The sequence below is a fragment of the Hyla sarda genome, chromosome 6 (genome assembly GCF_029499605.1).
Source record: "Hyla sarda isolate aHylSar1 chromosome 6, aHylSar1.hap1, whole genome shotgun sequence".
Lineage (NCBI taxonomy): Eukaryota > Metazoa > Chordata > Amphibia > Anura > Hylidae > Hyla > Hyla sarda.
The window spans coordinates 219,844,963-219,863,431 of NC_079194.1; positions in this window are offsets into that span (position 1 = coordinate 219,844,963).

The following is an 18,469-nucleotide window of genomic DNA, read 5'->3' on the forward strand; positions in this document are numbered from 1 at the left end:
TGCACGGCCAGCCTCTGAATACTAGACAAAAATCAAGGAAGGGTGGAGCCAGCACTGTGTAAAAGGTACTTACTTCTTTATTGTAATCCAAGTTAAAATTCCATGGAAGGCAAGGAACAAATAAGCACAAGGACAAAAGTGCAAAAGTGCATGGTTGGAACACCTCAGAATGCCAACACGTTTCAGGCCATTTGGCTCTTGGTCATGGCATACATGTTGTCTCTCCAACACACTTCTTTATACTGAAAATGTCCAAAAGGTCTCCTCCCCTTGTGCTTATTTGTTCCTTGCCTTCAATGCACTTTTAACTTTGATTACAATAAAGAAGTGCATTTTACACAGTGCTGGCTCCACCCTTCCCTGACCACAGTGCTCTCTGCTTACACTTCTGTCCTTTTTAGGAACTGACCAGAGTAGGAGTAAATCCCCATAACAAACCTCTTCTGCACTGGACAGTTCCTGATATGGACAGAGGTGTCAGCAGAGAGCACTGTGGTCAGACAGAAAATACATTTTAAAAGAAAAGAACTTCCTCTGGAGCATACAGCAGTTAATAAGTACTGGAAGGATTAAGATTTTTAAAAATAAGTAATTTACAAATCTGTTTAACTTTCTGGCACCAGTTGATTTAAAAAAAATGTTTTTCACATATATTTACATCCTGCACCGGCTCCCGCGACCCCGGACCCGCGGCTAAATCCGGACATCACCAATCGCGGTGATGCCCGGTATTAACCCTTCAGACACGGCGATCAAAGTTGACCGCCGCATCTCAAGTGAAACTGAAAGCATACCGCCAGCTCATCCGGGCTGTTCGGGACTGCCGCGGTGAAATCACGGTGTCCCGAACAGCTTTCAGGACACCAGGAGGATCCCTACCTGCCTCCTGGTGTCCGATCGCTGAATGACTGCTCTGTGCCTGAGATCCAGGCAAGCGCCGATAACACTGAGCAATGCCATGCTATTGCATGGCAGTGAACAGTGTAAGAGATCAGTGTATGCAATGTTATAGCCCCTATGGGAGCTATAACATTGCAAAAAAAAAAGTGAAAAAAAAAGTGTTAATACATGTGATTTAACCCCTTCCCTAATAAAAGTCAGAATCATCCCCCTTCCTCCATAAAAAAAAACCTATGTAAATATAAAAAAATATATATATAAATATATGTGGTATCGCCGCATGTGTAAATGTCCAAACTATAAAAATATATTGTTAATTAAACCGCACGGTCAATGGTGTACACGTAAAATAATTCCAAAGTCCAAAATAGCGTATTTTTGATCACTTTTTATACCATGAAAAATTTATAAAAAGCGATCAAAAAGTCAGATCAAAACAAAAATGGCACCCATAACAACTTCAGATCATAGCGCAAAAAATTAGCCCTCATAAATCCCCATATGCAGAAAAATAAAAAGTTATAGGGGTCAGATGATGACATTTTTAAACCTACACATTTTCCTGCATGTAGCTATGATTTTTTCTAGAAGTACGACAAAATCAAACCTATATAAGTAGGATATAATTTTAACTGTATGGACCTACAGAATAAAGATAAGGTGTCATTTTTACCGAAATATGCACTGCGTAGAAACGGAAGCCCCCAAAAGTTACAAAACGGCGTTTTTTCTTCAATTTTGTCGCAAAATTATTATTTTTTTCCATTTTGCCATGAATCTTTGGGTAAAATGACTAATGTCACTGCAAAAAAGAATTGGTGGCGCATAAAATAAGCCTTAATATGGATTTTTAGGTGGAAAATTGAAAGGGTTAAGAAGGGAAAGAAGGGTAAGGGTTATGAAGTGTAAGAAGGGTAATTGAAAGGGTGATGAGGGGTAAGGAGGAAAAAAAATGCAAAAACTGAAAAACGCTGAGTCCTTAAGGGGTTACGGGAAAGTAGATTGGAGTAAGATATTTATGTATTTATAAAAAGGCACCCACAATTTATAAACATCTATGCAAGCTATGAGTTGGCACAGATTTAAGCTACAATTTATGCCAATTTCAGAAATAAATTATTTTAAATCTGCTGAACCAAGATGCCTATCTTGGCTTAGCCACACCGTTTTAGAAACTAATGTGAGCAAGGCAAAAGTTAAAAAGTTGCACATTTTTGCTCAAAATAAGGGTTTTAGGCTAGGTTTCCACTTGGGTTTTTTTCTGACAGTTTTTGGAAAACTGCCACTGCAGTTTTTGAGCCAAAGCCAAAAATGTATTCAAGGAATAGGACATATAAAGGAAGGACTTGTACTTCTCCTCCCTTATGGATCCACTTCTGACTTTGGCCCAAAAACTGCAGTGGCAGTATTCCAAAAACTGACAGAGAAAAAACCAAGTGGAAACTCAGCCTTAGGGAAATATTTGCAACTTTTTACACCAGAATTCTGCATTAAAAATAGCACAGTGTAGCACGATATACCTTTCCAGCAGTGCTAAGTACCACAGTGTAGTAACAATTACCTCTCCAGTAGTGCTAAACATATACCACAGTGCAGCACAAAATGAACCTTGAGCAACAACTAACAAATACCACATTGAAGCACATCATACAGCAGTGCCAAATTACATGGTCAGGGCTGGACCGACCACCAGGCAAATGAAGAAGACAGACAGCACAGGAGCCTGGTGAGTATGTCTCTTGTTTTTTTTTTTTTAATAACTGCAACTACTTAAATGAGGTAACTAAAGGGTGCTGCTATTACTACCTATATGGGGTTACTAAAGGACTGTTTTACTACTTAATAGGGGTTACTAATACCTAAAGGGAGCTGCTATTACTACCTATAGGGGGTTACTAAAGAGGGCTGCTATTACTCCCTGAAGGGGTTACTACTTCTTATATCTAAAGAGGGATGCAATTACTACCTAAAAGGAATTACTACTACTAATACAATAAAGGGGCTGATATGAATACCTACTACTTAAAGGGGGGCTGCTTCTACTATATGGGGGCTGCAACCATATACAGAGGACTGTGACTATGTACAGGGGGCTACTATGGAAATGAGGACCTACCTACAGGCAGTAACCCCTACTCATAGGGGGCTGCTACTACCTACAGGAAGCAGCTATCTACAAGTTGCACTTGCCTACTCCGGGACCTGCGTAATGGAGGAAACCACATGAAGCCTACACCCCTCCCCCAAACTTATCTACCCATGCTACTGTGTGAGACACCAAGGTGATTATTATTACTTTATGGGGCAATATAGGTGCAGTAACATTAGGTGACTAGAGAAAACACCACCTGCTAGTCACCTAACGTTACTGTATGTAATTATGTGATGGTAATATGTATGGTGATAATATTCCTCCTTATATACTGGTATTTTTGGTAATATTAGTCTCACTACACCGGATTTGGTCAGTAACAGTATGAAGGTAACATGTATGGTGATAACATTTCCTCCTAATATACCGGTGTTATTTGGTAACTATATGATTTATTTAAAGATACATGTGTGTCTCATGAAATATTGTTTAACCAATCTTTATGTGCAAATATATATATATATATATATATATACATACAGTGGTCCCTCAACATACGATGGTAATTCGTTCCAAACGAGCCATCGTTTGTCGAATCCACCGTATGTTGAGGGATTCGTGCAATGTAAAGTATAGGAAGCTGTACTCACCTGTCCCCGCCGCTCGAGATGGTGTCCCCGCCGCTCCCGATGGTGACCCCGGCCTCCGCTGGGCTCTCCGCTGTCTTCTCCGGTCCTCTGCTGTCTTCTCCGGTCCTCTTCTGTCTTCCGCAAGGCCTTACTGGGCCTGCGTAGCGAAGTCATTACGCCGCTGCGTACGCCATTCCTATTGGATGACGTGCGCAGCAGCGTATTGACGTCATCGGAGAGGGCCGAGAAGACACCGGAAGACCAGCGCTGGACCCGGAGGGCACCCCGGAGCATCGTGGAGGGGTAAGTAATACTTACCGCACCACACGGGGAACATTACGCTGCTATCCGGCAGCAGCTTAAGCATTTGGCGCTGCCGGATAGCACTTAATGAGATGGCCCCGACATAGAAAAGCATCGTATGTCGATGCTGACATCGACATGTGATGGCCTCTGAGAGGCCATCGTATGTCGATTTCATCATATGTCGGGGCCATCGTAGGTCGGGGGGTCACTGTATATATATATACTAGCTGAATACCAGGCGTTGCCCGGTTTTTCCTTCCTCATCCTTGTTGGGGAGTAAAATCAACAAAGGAGGAAGCTTTTGACTTCAAATCCCATCCCCATATATTAATGTCCTATCCCGTCCTCATATCCCGACCACCTATCCCGACCACCTATCCCGACCACCTATCCCAACCTCCTATCCCGTCCTCCTATCCCGACCTCCTATCCCGACCTCCTATCCCATCCTCCTATCCCAACCTCCTATCCCAACCTCCTATCCCAACCTCCTATCCCGACCTCCTATCCCGACCTCCTATCCAGATCTCCTATCTCAACCTCCTATCTCGACCTCCTATCTCGACCTCCTATCTCGACCTATCCTGTCCTTCTATCCCGTCCTCCTATCTCGACTTCCTATCCCGTCCTCCTATCCTGACCTCCTATCTCAAACTCCTATCCCGTCCTCCTATCCCGACCTCCTATCCCGTCCTCCTATCCTGTCCTCCTATCTCAACCCCCTATCCTGTCCTCCTATCTCCACCTCTTATCCTGACCTCCTATCTCGACCTCCTATCCTGACCTCCTATCCCGACCGCTTATCTCAACCTCCTATCCCGTCCTCTTATCTCCACCTCCCATCCCGTCCTCATATCCCGACCTCCTAACTCGACCTCCTATCCCGACCATCCCGTCCTCCTATCTTGACCTCCTATCTCAACCTCCCATCCCGTCCTCATATCCCGACCTGTAATATGTGTACCAGGTATTGAAATATCTCCAGCCGTACAGAAGTTATGTGAGAACATACATTTCACATTGACTTGCATGGGACTTTAAACAAAAACCAGGACCCTCACCAATGGGGGTAGTTAAGGGTCAAATGAACTATCCTATATTTTAAGTGGACATATAAGTAACATGTGACCAAGTATTATCGAAATATCTCCAGCCGTTTGGAAGTTATGCAATAACATATATTTCCCATTGACTTGTATAGGACTTTAAACATAAACCCCGCCCCTGGCAAATGGGGGTGAGTAAGGGTTAAATCACCTAGCCTATGTTTGTTGTTGACATATAAGTAACATGTGTGCCAAGTTTCATGTTAATATCTTTAGCCGTTTGGAAGTTTTTGTGGAACATACACACACACGTTGAGTTTTATATATATAAATATATATATTTGTATATTAATTTATATATTTTTTTATTATTTCTTTCTTTTTTTCTTTAATGTACTCTATTATACCCAACTATAATTGACTTTAGTGGCTTTGCCTGCACATAACCACATCCATGAACAAAATAGACAGCTTAGTCCAAAATGTCCAGGCATATTTTTGGTCCCAGTCCGAACCCTGACCATAGTGCAGCACCACAAAGTAACTCTCTAGCAGTACTAAACAATACCACAGTGCAGCACAAAATGACTCTCAGAGCTAGACTAAATGAATGCACTGTACAGCGCACAACACCTCTCCGGTAGCACTAAAAAATACATGCAGAACAAAATCCCTTCCCAGCATGCCAAACATCACAATACAGTACAAAATATCTCTCTAGCCATGCCAAAGACCAAAGCAAAGCACAAAATACTTGCCCTACATGTATTAAGTGTACTGGGAAAGGATCGAAAACAGTGGAAGAAATACTCTAGGACCTGGGTTCTCAACCCGTGGTACGTGTACCCCAAGGGGTACGCCACAGGTTGAGCGGGGGTACGCGAAAGCGCTGTCAAATACCGGCCACGCATTGGCCAGTATTTGACAGCCCCCCTCTCCATCTTTATCCCCTTGTGTTATTATTCCTCCTCCATCTTTATCCCCTTGTGTTATTATTCCTCCTCCATCTTTATACCCTTGTGTTATTATTCCCCCTCCATCTTTATCCCCTTGTGTTATTATTCCCTCCTCCATCTTTATCCCCTTGTCCCATTATTCCTCCTCCATCTTTATCCCCTTGTGTTATTATTCCTCCTCCATCTTTATCCCCTTGTGTTATTATTCCCCCTCCATCTTTATCCCCTTGTGTTATTATTCCCCCTTCATCTTTATCCCCTTGTGTTATTATCCCCCTCCATCTTTATCCCCTTGTGTTATTATTCCTCCTTCATCTTTATCCCCTTGTGTTATTATTCCCCCTCCATCTTTATCCCCTTGTGCTATTATTCCTCCCCATCTTTATCCCCTTGTGTTATTATTCCCCCTCCATCTTTATCCTCTTGTGTTACTATTCCCCCTCCATCTTTATCCCCTTTTCCCATTATTCCCTCCTCCATCTTTATCCTCTTGTGTTATTATTCCTCCTCCATCTTTATCCCCTTGTGCTATTATTCTCCCTCCATCTTTATCCCCTTGTGCTATTATTCCTCCTCCATCTTTATCCCCTTGTGTTATTATTCCCTCCTCCATCTTTATCCCCTTGTGTTATTATTCCCCCTCCATCTTTATCCCCTTGTGTTATTATTCCTCTTCCATCTTTATCCCCTTGTCCCATTATTCCTCCTCCATCTTTATCCCCTTGTGCTATTATTTCTCCCCATCTTTATCCCCTTGTGTTATTATTCCCCCCTCCATCTTTATCCTCTTGTGTTACTATTCCCCCTCCATCTTTATCCCCTTTTCCCATTATTCCCTCCTCCATCTTTATCCTCTTTTGTTATTATTCCTCCTCCATCTTTATCCCCTTGTGTTATTATTCTCCCTCCATCTTTATCCCCTTGTGTTATTATTCCTCCTCCATCTTTATCCCCTTGTGCTATTATTCCTCCCCCATCTTTATCCCCTTGTGTTATTATTCCCCCTCCATCTTTATCCCCTTGTGTTATTATTCCCTCCTCCATCTTTATCCCCTTGTGTTATTATTCCTCCTCCATCTTTATACCCTTGTGTTATTATTCCCCCTCCATCTTTATCCCCTTGTGTTATTATTCCTCCTCCATCTTTATCCCCTTGTGTTATTATTCCCCCTCCATCTTTATCCCCTTGTGTTATTATTCCCTCCTCCATCTTTATCCCCTTGTCCCATTATTCCTCCTCCATCTTTATCCCATTGTGTTATTATTCCTCCTCCATCTTTATCCCCTTGTGTTATTATTCCCCCTCCATCTTTATCCCCTTGTGTTATTATTCCCCCTCCATATTTATCCCCTTGTGTTATTATCCCCCTCCATCTTTATCCCCTTGTGTTATTATTCCTCCTCCATCTTTATCCCCTTATGTTATTATTCCTCCTCCATCTTTATCCCCTTGTGTTATTATTCCTCCTCCATCTTTATTCCCTTGTGTTATTATTCCTCCTCCATCTTTATCCCCTTGTGTTATTATTCCTCCTCCATCTTTATCCCCTTGTGTTATTATTCCTCCTCCATCTTTATCCCCTTGTGTTATTATTCCTCCTCCATCTTTATCCCCTTGTGTTATTATTCCTCCTTCATCTTTATCCCCTTGTGTTATTATTTCCCCCTCCATCTTTATCCCCTTGTGTTATTATTCCTCCTCCATCTTTCTCCCCTTGTGTTATTATTCCTCCTCCATCTTTATCCCCTTGTGTTATTATTCCTCCTTCATCTTTATCCCCTTGTGTTATTATTCCCCCTCCATCTTTATCCCCTTGTGTTATTATTCCCCCCTCCATCTTTATCCTCTTGTGTTACTATTCCCCCTCCATCTTTATCCCCTTTTCCCATTATTCCCTCCTCCATCTTTATCCTCTTGTGTTATTATTCCTCCTCCATCTTTATCCCCTTGTGCTATTATTCCTCCCCCATCTTTATCCCCTTGTGTTATTATTCCTCCTCCATCTTTATCCCCTTGTGCTATTATTCCTCCCCCATCTTTATCCTCTTGTGTTATTATTCCCCCTCCATCTTTATCCCCTTGTGTTATTATTCCCTCCTCCATCGTTATCCCCTTGTGTTATTATTCCCCCTCCATCTTTATCCCCTTGTGTTATTATTCCCCCTCCATCTTTATCCCCTTGTGTTATTATTCCCCCTCCATCTTTATCCCCTTGTGTTATTATTCCCCCTCCATCTTTATCCCCTTGTGTTATTATTCCCCCTCCATCTTTATCCCCTTGTGTTATTATTCCCTCCTCCATCGTTATCCCCTTGTGTTATTATTCCCCCTCCATCTTTATCCCCTTGTGTTATTATTCCCCCTCCATCTTAATCCCCTTGCGTTTTTATTCCTCCTCCATCTTTATCCCCTTGTGTTATTATTCCTACCCCATCTTTATCCCCTTGTACTATTATTCCTCCTCCATCTTTATCCCCTTGTGTTATTATTCCTACCCCATCTTAATCCCCTTGTGTTATTATTCCCCCTCCATATTTATCCCCTTGTGTTATTATTCCCTCCTCCATCTTTATCCCCTTGTGTTATTATTCCCCCTCCATCTTTATCCCCTTGTGTTATTATTCCCTCCTCCATCTTTATCCCCTTGTGTTATTATTCCTCCTCCATCTTTATACCCTTGTGTTATTATTCCCCCTCCATCTTTATCCCCTTGTGTTATTATTCCTCCTCCATCTTTATCCCCTTGTGTTATTATTCCCCCTCCATCTTTATCCCCTTGTGTTATTATTCCCTCCTCCATCTTTATCCCCTTGTCCCATTATTCCTCCTCCATCTTTATCCCATTGTGTTATTATTCCTCCTCCATCTTTATCCCCTTGTGTTATTATTCCCCCTCCATCTTTATCCCCTTGTGTTATTATTCCCCCTCCATATTTATCCCCTTGTGTTATTATCCCCCTCCATCTTTATCCCCTTGTGTTATTATTCCTCCTCCATCTTTATCCCCTTATGTTATTATTCCTCCTCCATCTTTATCCCCTTGTGTTATTATTCCTCCTCCATCTTTATTCCCTTGTGTTATTATTCCTCCTCCATCTTTATCCCCTTGTGTTATTATTCCTCCTCCATCTTTATCCCCTTGTGTTATTATTCCTCCTCCATCTTTATCCCCTTGTGTTATTATTCCTCCTCCATCTTTATCCCCTTGTGTTATTATTCCTCCTTCATCTTTATCCCCTTGTGTTATTATTTCCCCCTCCATCTTTATCCCCTTGTGTTATTATTCCTCCTCCATCTTTCTCCCCTTGTGTTATTATTCCTCCTCCATCTTTATCCCCTTGTGTTATTATTCCTCCTTCATCTTTATCCCCTTGTGTTATTATTCCCCCTCCATCTTTATCCCCTTGTGTTATTATTCCCCCCTCCATCTTTATCCTCTTGTGTTACTATTCCCCCTCCATCTTTATCCCCTTTTCCCATTATTCCCTCCTCCATCTTTATCCTCTTGTGTTATTATTCCTCCTCCATCTTTATCCCCTTGTGCTATTATTCCTCCTCCATCTTTATCCCCTTGTGTTATTATTCCTCCTCCATCTTTATCCCCTTGTGCTATTATTCCTCCCCCATCTTTATCCTCTTGTGTTATTATTCCCCCTCCATCTTTATCCCCTTGTGTTATTATTCCCTCCTCCATCGTTATCCCCTTGTGTTATTATTCCCCCTCCATCTTTATCCCCTTGTGTTATTATTCCCTCCTCCATCTTTATCCCCTTGTGTTATTATTCCTCCTCCATCTTTATCCCCTTGTGCTATTATTCCTCCCCCATCTTTATCCTCTTGTGTTATTATTCCCCCTCCATCTTTATCCCCTTGTGTTATTATTCCCTCCTCCATCGTTATCCCCTTGTGTTATTATTCCCCCTCCATCTTTATCCCCTTGTGTTATTATTCCCCCTCCATCTTTATCCCCTTGTGTTATTATTCCCCCTCCATCTTTATCCCCTTGTGTTATTATTCCCCCTCCATCTTTATCCCCTTGTGTTATTATTCCCCCTCCATCTTTATCCCCTTGTGTTATTATTCCCTCCTCCATCGTTATCCCCTTGTGTTATTATTCCCCCTCCATCTTTATCCCCTTGTGTTATTATTCCCCCTCCATCTTAATCCCCTTGCGTTTTTATTCCTCCTCCATCTTTATCCCCTTGTGTTATTATTCCTACCCCATCTTTATCCCCTTGTACTATTATTCCTCCTCCATCTTTATCCCCTTGTGTTATTATTCCTACCCCATCTTAATCCCCTTGTGTTATTATTCCCCCTCCATATTTATCCCCTTGTGTTATTATTCCCTCCTCCATCTTTATCCCCTTGTGTTATTATTCCCCCTCCATCTTTATCCCCTTGTGTTATTATTCCTCCTCCATCTTTATCCCATTGTCCCATTATTCCTCCTCCATCTTAATCCCCTTGTGTTTTTATTCCTCCTCCATCTTTATCCCCTTGTGTTATTATTCATCCTCCATCTTTATCCCCTTGTGTTATTATTCCTCCTCCATCTTTATCCCCTTGTGCTATTATTCCCTCCTCCATCTGATCCCCTTTTGCCATATTGGATGATAATGGCACAAGGGGATAAAGATGGAGGGGGGAATAATAACACAAGGGGATAAAGATGGAGGAGGAATAATAACACAAGGGGATAAAGATGGAGGAGGAATAATAGCACAAGGGGATAAAGATGGAGGAGGGAATAATAACACAAGGGGATAAAGATGGGGGAGGAATAATAGCACAAGGGGATAAAGATGGAGGAGGGAATAATAACACAAGGGGATAAAGATGGGGGAGGAATTATAGCACAAGGGGAAAAAGATGGAGGGGGAATAATAACCCAAGGAGATAAAGATGGAGGAGGAATAATAGCACAAGGGGATAAAGATGGAGGGGGGAAGCATTAGTATAAAGGTAAGAACACGCCTTTTGTCCGCGCGTACCCCTCGCGCACAAGTTCCGTGCGAGGGGGTACCCGCGGACATACTTTCAGCCTTTGGGGGTACAGTCGCCAAAGAGGTTGAGAACCACTGGTCTATGTGACAGGGATGTATCAGGAGCAGTCTGTGAGGAGAAAGGACCATAGATAGCAGCGTGGGCCGGAGAACTGAGCATCTGAACATGTCTGTAAGAATGGGGGGGGGGGGCTTTTGGTCTGATCTCAGGTTTAAATTAAAATGGGAGTCTCAATTTGTTTTGGAGTTTGCTCTAGTGCTTCTTTAGAAGATGAGTCTGGGGCCAATTATTATGTTGTTTTCCCCTCCTTTTATCATTATCCCTGTCCTCAGGCAAGACTTTGGCTGGAGAATAATATTAAAGCGTTCCTGTCAGATCCCACAAAAAAACTGTTACATGTAAATTGCATATTACAGCTGCTGAATGTCTTTTTCATCGATCCAAAGGGAGGGGGCGTGTCATTCTCTTGTCTGCACTGTGATGACTCCTCCCCCTCCCTCATTCTGCTGACTCACTGCTCTTGGAGGAGCCTGGCAGCCCTGTTCTGTAACCCTTTCCCCTCTGGTTTTATGCTGTACACACACACGATGATTATTGGAGATTGCCTGTACTCTATCACCAAAGACAATATGGTGAGTGTATAACTTACATCTTCCTAAATTAGGGCAAAGGTTTAGTGCTAAAATTACAGTGTTTTTTATGCATTTTTTTTTATATATTTTCCCTTTGTCATTCATCTGTATCATCCTTTGCCAGTCCTGTAATGCTGGGACTTGTAGTTTTGGAATAGTTGCATGTACACTGTTTGGATAACTTTTTGTTTCACAGCAGTGTTAACTTCAGATATGTGCCTACAGCTTTTGCAAAACTACAGCTCCCAGCATGCCCAGATATCCTTTGACTGTCCAGGCATGTATGGCGTTGTGGTTTTGCTACAGCTGGAGGCACATATTTGGTAAAACTGTGTTACAGAAGTGTTGCTGCAGGCTGTGTTCCTCCTGCAACCTTGTCAATCAGCCATCTCATGTCCATGACCTTTGGACATGCTCATGCTGCTGTGGAACTCATCAGTGTCCCAGGAGGTATGGGGACCCCTAGTGGTGGTATTTTCAAAGGCAGTTTTCTTTAATAAAATGTGATTTAAAAAAAATGAAATATATTAGAAAAACTATTGTTTAAACAAGATGTAGAACATATAAAAAGTTTTGACATTTAACAGTGCCCATTTAAGGAGAATTAGGCAGCACTGTAGGTACAGTTATGGGACATGTGGCAGCAGAAGAATTCACAGTAATAACAGGATGGCACTGTTAAAGTAAGACTGTCAGCCTGTTCACCCACACTAAACCCACTGGATTATAGTGCGGATGAACAGGAGTCCAACGAGGGGTCACTTACTTGATTATGTCCAGTAGGTACTGAGATATGTCCCCCAGAAGATCCTCTGCTAAATTCAGTGAATTGCGCACAGGAGACGAGACTCCGCCCACTTAATTTAAATATTCATTGTCTGTGACTCCCCATTCTAGTGAAGTGGAGTCACAGACAATGAGGCCCAGATTTATCTCAGCTAACAAGCTCTGGTAAAGGGAAAGCTGAGCTGTAATTGGTCGCTGTGGGAAAATCACTCCACTTTTTCTCTCACATAGTTTGATGAATCTGGGCCTGAATATGCAAATTGAGTGGGGAGAGCCCCCCTCCTATATTCTAGTGAAGTGGAGTCACAGACAATAAATATGTAAATTGAGTGGACGGAGCCCAACCCCCTGTGCACAATTCACTGAATTTAGCAGAGGACCTTCTGGGGGACAAATCTCAGGACCTGCTGGTTAAGTAACATAGTTCATAAGGTTGAAAAAAGACCAGAGTCCATCAAGTTCAACCTATATCCCTAATGAGTCCCTACTGAGTGGAGTTGCTCCAGAGGAAGGCAAAAAAAAACCCTCATACTAGAGGTAAAAATTCCTTCCCGACTCCAAATATGGCATCAGAATAAATCCCTGGATCAACATTCTGTCCCTATAAATCTAGTATACATAACCAGCAATGTTGTTATTCTCCAAAAATGCATCCAGACCCCTTTAGAACTCATTTACAGAGTTCCCCATGACCACCTCCTCAGGCAGAGAGAATTCCACAGTCTCACTGCTCTTACAGTAAAGACCCCCCCGTCTGTGCTGGTGTAGAAACCTTCTTTCCTCTAGACGTAGAGGATGCCCCCTTGTTATAGATACAGTCCTGGGTATGAATAGATCATGGGAGAGATCTCTGTACTGTCCCCTGATATATTTATACAAAGTTATTAGGTCGCCCTTAAACAAAGCCTTCGCTTTTCTAAACTAAATAACCCTAATTCTGATAATCTTTCTGGGTACTGTAGTCCTCCCATTCCCCGTATTACTCTGGTTGCCCGTCTTTGAACCCTCTCCAGCTCCACTATATCTTTCTTGTACACTGGTGCCCGGTACTGTACACAGTATTCTATGTGTGGTCTGACTAGTGATTTGTACAGCAGTAGAATTATTTCCTTGTCGTGGGCATCTATGCCCCTATTGATGCACCCTATGATTTTATTTTCCTTGGCAGCAGCTGCCTGACACTGGTCACTACAGCTAAGTTTACTATTAACTAATACTCCCAAGTCCTTTTCCACGTCAGTCGTCCCAAGTGTGCTCCCATTTAACACATAATCCCAGCCCGAATTAAGTAAGTGACCCCTTGTCTGACACCTGATCACCCACACTATAACCCAGTTTATTGGGTTATTTTTCCATAGGGGGTAAGGATGGCTGCAGAAGTGAGGGGTCAAAATGTCTGCGCAATATACTTTGTAGTCTGTGAGAGAAGCTGTCATATTGGAGAAGAAAAAGAAAGAAAATGTCTAAAAAATGTATGTATAATAAAAAAAAGAAAGAAAGAAAATTGCTGCATCCTAATATTTGTAATATTTGTATATTAGGTCTGGCCCTCAGAATCAATTCTACTGTTAGGCTCCAGGCACCCCAATCTGGACCAAGTAAGGATTCTATACTTTATCTTCTGTTTAGTGGATGTCAGGGATTAGAAAGAGAAGGAACCTTTTTGTTTCTAGTAACAGCACTGCTCCTTGACCAGGACTGTGTTTGGTACTGCAGCTTGTCCCTTAAAAAAAAATGATCTGGTGGTTTTGCCCTAATAATAATAATAATGTATTCTCTGAGAACACAAATATAAACCTACAATTTATCTACATAAAAAGAAAACAATTTTCAGAATATTTAGGAAGCGTTTTGCCATCCATTTCCATTTCAGATCACCAACATTGCCAGTTGGACCTGCCATTTCACAGTCACAGTGGTTTTTGTAGATCTATGGCTGAAAACAGATTGGTGAATCACACGCTGACCTGCAGTCATGTTGCCATGCCAGAAAATAATATGTGGGTGGTGGGGAAATTGCTTAATGTGCTTAAAATTTCCAGATGTCTCAAGAAAGATTGTGAAAGATCCATCTCCTGTGCAAGCATCGTAACCTCAAACCCTGATGTCTACAGAGCAGAATGCTGTGACCGAAGCTGACAAAAGAGTTTATGCAGAAGAATGCAACACACGAAAATCTCCTTTATTGTGCTATGGTCTGCATTATAAATGGCATGCAAATGTTACTCTGTAAGTCAGTATGATTATGGGGATATGGTAACTTTTTTTATTGGTACAATTTTTTTATTGGTATCCCTTTCAGCACCCTGAAAGGAATTGTCTTACAGAAACAATCCCTATTACAATCTGGCCAATAAGCCCGACACCCAGTAAACACCTAACTAACTCATTCATTTGTACAGAGGGCAATTTTTACCCACAGATTTACCACCTTTTGGTCCCTATGATCCTTACCATCAGCTACTTGTGTTGAAGATTGTACCATATGTAAGGGTAATTCCCAGTGAAATTATGTACTAAATTACCCACATTACAAAATAATGGCACTCGGACATAATAAACATCCAACCTAATCCATCTAACCTACCAGAAATTTAGATTTCATGGATAAAATCAGAAGAACACCATGTCCTCTTATTGTTTTCATACGCAAAAGACTTATCCTTCAAACTGAGCCATGTCAAAAGCTGTAAGAGGTGCATATGTCTTTGGTAATTTCCTTTGGCTTTTTCAGAGTGGTGAAACAATTGTTTTCTAAAGAGATGTTGCAATAATTCACTTAAAGGGGTACTCCGGTGGAAACCTTTTTTTTTTTTTTTTTTTTTTTTAATCAACTGGTGCCAGAAAGTTAAACAGATTTGTAAATTATATACAAAAATGGATACTCTTAACACCTTGACGCTATGGAAAAAATGATGTGCCCCACAGCAGCTTTTATTGCCGATCTAATGGATCCCTGTATAACCATTAGAATAATAGACAAAAGACAAAGTTATTTGACCGGCAGTAGCGCTAGTAGAGGTCTTACAAATTGTTCTGCTGTCCAATATACGTATGTGCATGAGTGCGCACAGTAGTGTGTGCACAACCGCGCCTCTATGTTACAGAGCGAGATGTACTTGTCACACCTTAACCAAGTATTTGAATATATATAGGAAGATATTTTACCTTTATCAATGTGTATTTCTGGTCCGATCCTATTCCTCCAGTATCCGCAATGTTTCTGCCGATGATACTGGACTGTATAGTAATCCGTGCAGTTTGCAGGGAGATCTGCCCTGGCTGGCAGCGTCTCTACCTGCGTGCTGCAGAGTGAAGATGATAGTAAGTCCTGTAGCTTTGAGTGACGTCACTACAAAGAGATAGTTGGGCCAAAAATACAGTCCAGTATCATCGGCACAAATATCGCAGATACTGGAGGAATAAGATCGGACCAGAAATACACATTGATAAAGGTAAAATATCTTTCTATATGTATTCAAAAACTTGGTTAAGGTGTGACAAGTACATCTCGCTCTGTAACATAGAGGCGCGGGTGTGCACACACTACTGTGCGCACTCATGCATATACGTATATTGGACAGCAGAACAATTTGTAAGACCTATACTAGCGCTACTGCCGGTCAAATAATTTAGATTTGTAAATTACTTCTATTAAAAAATCTTAATCCTTCCAGTATTTATTAGCTGCTGAATACTACAGAAGAAATTATTTTCTTTTTGGAACACAGAGCTCTCTGATGAATCACGAGCACAGTGCTCTCTGCTGACATCTCTGTCCATTATAAGAACTGTCCAGAATAGGAGAAAATCCCCATAGCAAACATATGCTGCTCGGGACAGTTCCTAAAATGGACAGAGATGTCAGCAGAGAGCACTGTGCTCGTGATGTCAGCAGAGAGCTCTGTGTTCCAAAAAGAAAATAATCCTCTGTAGTATTCAGCAGCTAATAAGTCCTGGAAGGATTAAGATTTTTTAATAGAAGTAATTTACAAATCTGTTTAACTTTCTGGCATCAGTTGATTAAAAAAAAAGTTTTCCACTGGAGTAACCCTTTAAACACTTTAAAAACTTCTTTAAAAACAGAAGAAAAACAGAGAAAGAAAGATTCACACAGCTAGAGCTTATAGTCATACCCTCGAAAAACTCTGTTCAAGCATGTCACTAATACAGGTCACCAGAAACTAAGCATATTTTAGAAGACCCCCAAAGAAGTGGTAGAAGCTAACTTAAAGGATTCCTTTGCCACCCATCATCAAAATAAAAGTTATCACTTAGGATCACAATAACCTCAATGGGAAAACATCACCAGGACAGGATGCCAAAACCAAGAAAAGTTCAGAAGTCAGAAGAACAGAACTAGTGGTGAATGTATAAACCCACTATATGTTGTCTAACCATCATCCACATAAGCTGGAGTTTAGAGTCATAATAGCCTCTGTGGGAAGATGTCATCAGGAAAAGTGGCCATAACCTAAGACATATTTTGATGTCAAGATTTGGAGGCATAGAACTTCCTGTAGCTAAATCATGTCACTAAATTCCTTCCAACCATCATCCAAATAAAATTTGGAATCTAGGGTCATAAAACCCTCAATCCTCAGGTAGCCATAAAATATGGTACTGTATGCTTCAGAAGATCTCACACAACAACAAAAGTTGAAGCTAACTTTGAAGTCCCCCATATCCAAATAAGAGAACGAAAACACGGAGTGGCTTAGACTATCCTGTCCCTGACAAATGTATTGTATTAGAAAGCAAACGCCATCATGTTGCCTGCCTTGAATACCAGACAACTCTTATTTTGTTAAACAATTCAAAGACAAAGAAAATTGAAAATTCAGTCAGATTACCTTTACCTCACTTACCAAAATTAGATTCCCTAATTCTCAGAATTATGCTAGGAGTATCTCGACTTTTCTTCACCTGGGTCAGAGATTCCACTTGCTACCCTATTTCTGTATTTAATATGACTCTGGTTAAAAAAGATTGACTTGTTGGTGCCTTCGCTACCTCCCCGATATGAGTGAAGTTGTATCCACAATATTGAAGCAGTACACTAGCTGTGTACATTCTCCTACTCAGTCAACATAGGCACAGTCTATCTCCATGTGTTATTTATGATGGGTCATGTCACTTTAGTATACAGTACACACTCCCCGACATTGTAATTACAACATCAAGGTCATAACAGTAAGGTTATGCAGGTGTAGCATCTGTGAGTGGCTTAAATGGTATAAAAGACACATCAAAAGCAAACTTTTTCAGCCACTTGAAACCTCAAGTCCATACAGCATGATTATGCGATGCCTCCTGTCTAACAACATGCCCATTATCGCCACTTGTCGCAAAGTGAGAGTGACAGAATACTTGAAATGAGAGACCTTGGTTTATCACCCTGGTAGATCTCTTTTCTCTTCAGTTTTTTTTTTTTTTTTTTAACAATGATAGCAGGAGCTGGAGATATTGCAAGCAATGCTATGAAGAGGCCTTTACGACGGAAAATTATGCTGGTCCTTTTCCCGGAATTAGGGTGTGGGATGGCATAATTTACGGTATCTGAATCCTAGCACACTAACAGCTTGGTGTTACATTGATTTAGTTGTGGTACCAGTGGTACGGCCAGTGGTATACCACCTATAGAGACAGACCATGCAGCTGCTAAGAGGGCCAAGGGACAGAAGGGCCCAGTCTTGGTCAAATGACCCAGCTCCTGCTCTACCAGATGAACTGCAGCCAGAAGAGTAAATGTATTTAAGAAAACAGTAGAGAATTCACAGCATCACTTACACTGTGTGCCATGTGTCATTCACTACTGCGTGAGTGTTTGGTTAAAGAAGGGGAGGACTCAGCACAGCAGACTGCAGAGGAAAAACAGCTATTTATTATCAGAAAGCTGCCTCTGCTGGGCTGTCCATACCCCCCTCCTTTAAGTCATGATCAGCTGCCTGCTTATGTGTGCATGTGAGTGAGTTTAAATGTGTACGTGTATACAGTGAAATCTCCCTTAGCGGACACCTCCCATTAGGGGACACCTCCCAATATCGGACAGTTTTTAAGTCATAGGACTTAATGTATTTGTACCCTCTGAATAGTGGACATTCCCAATAGCGG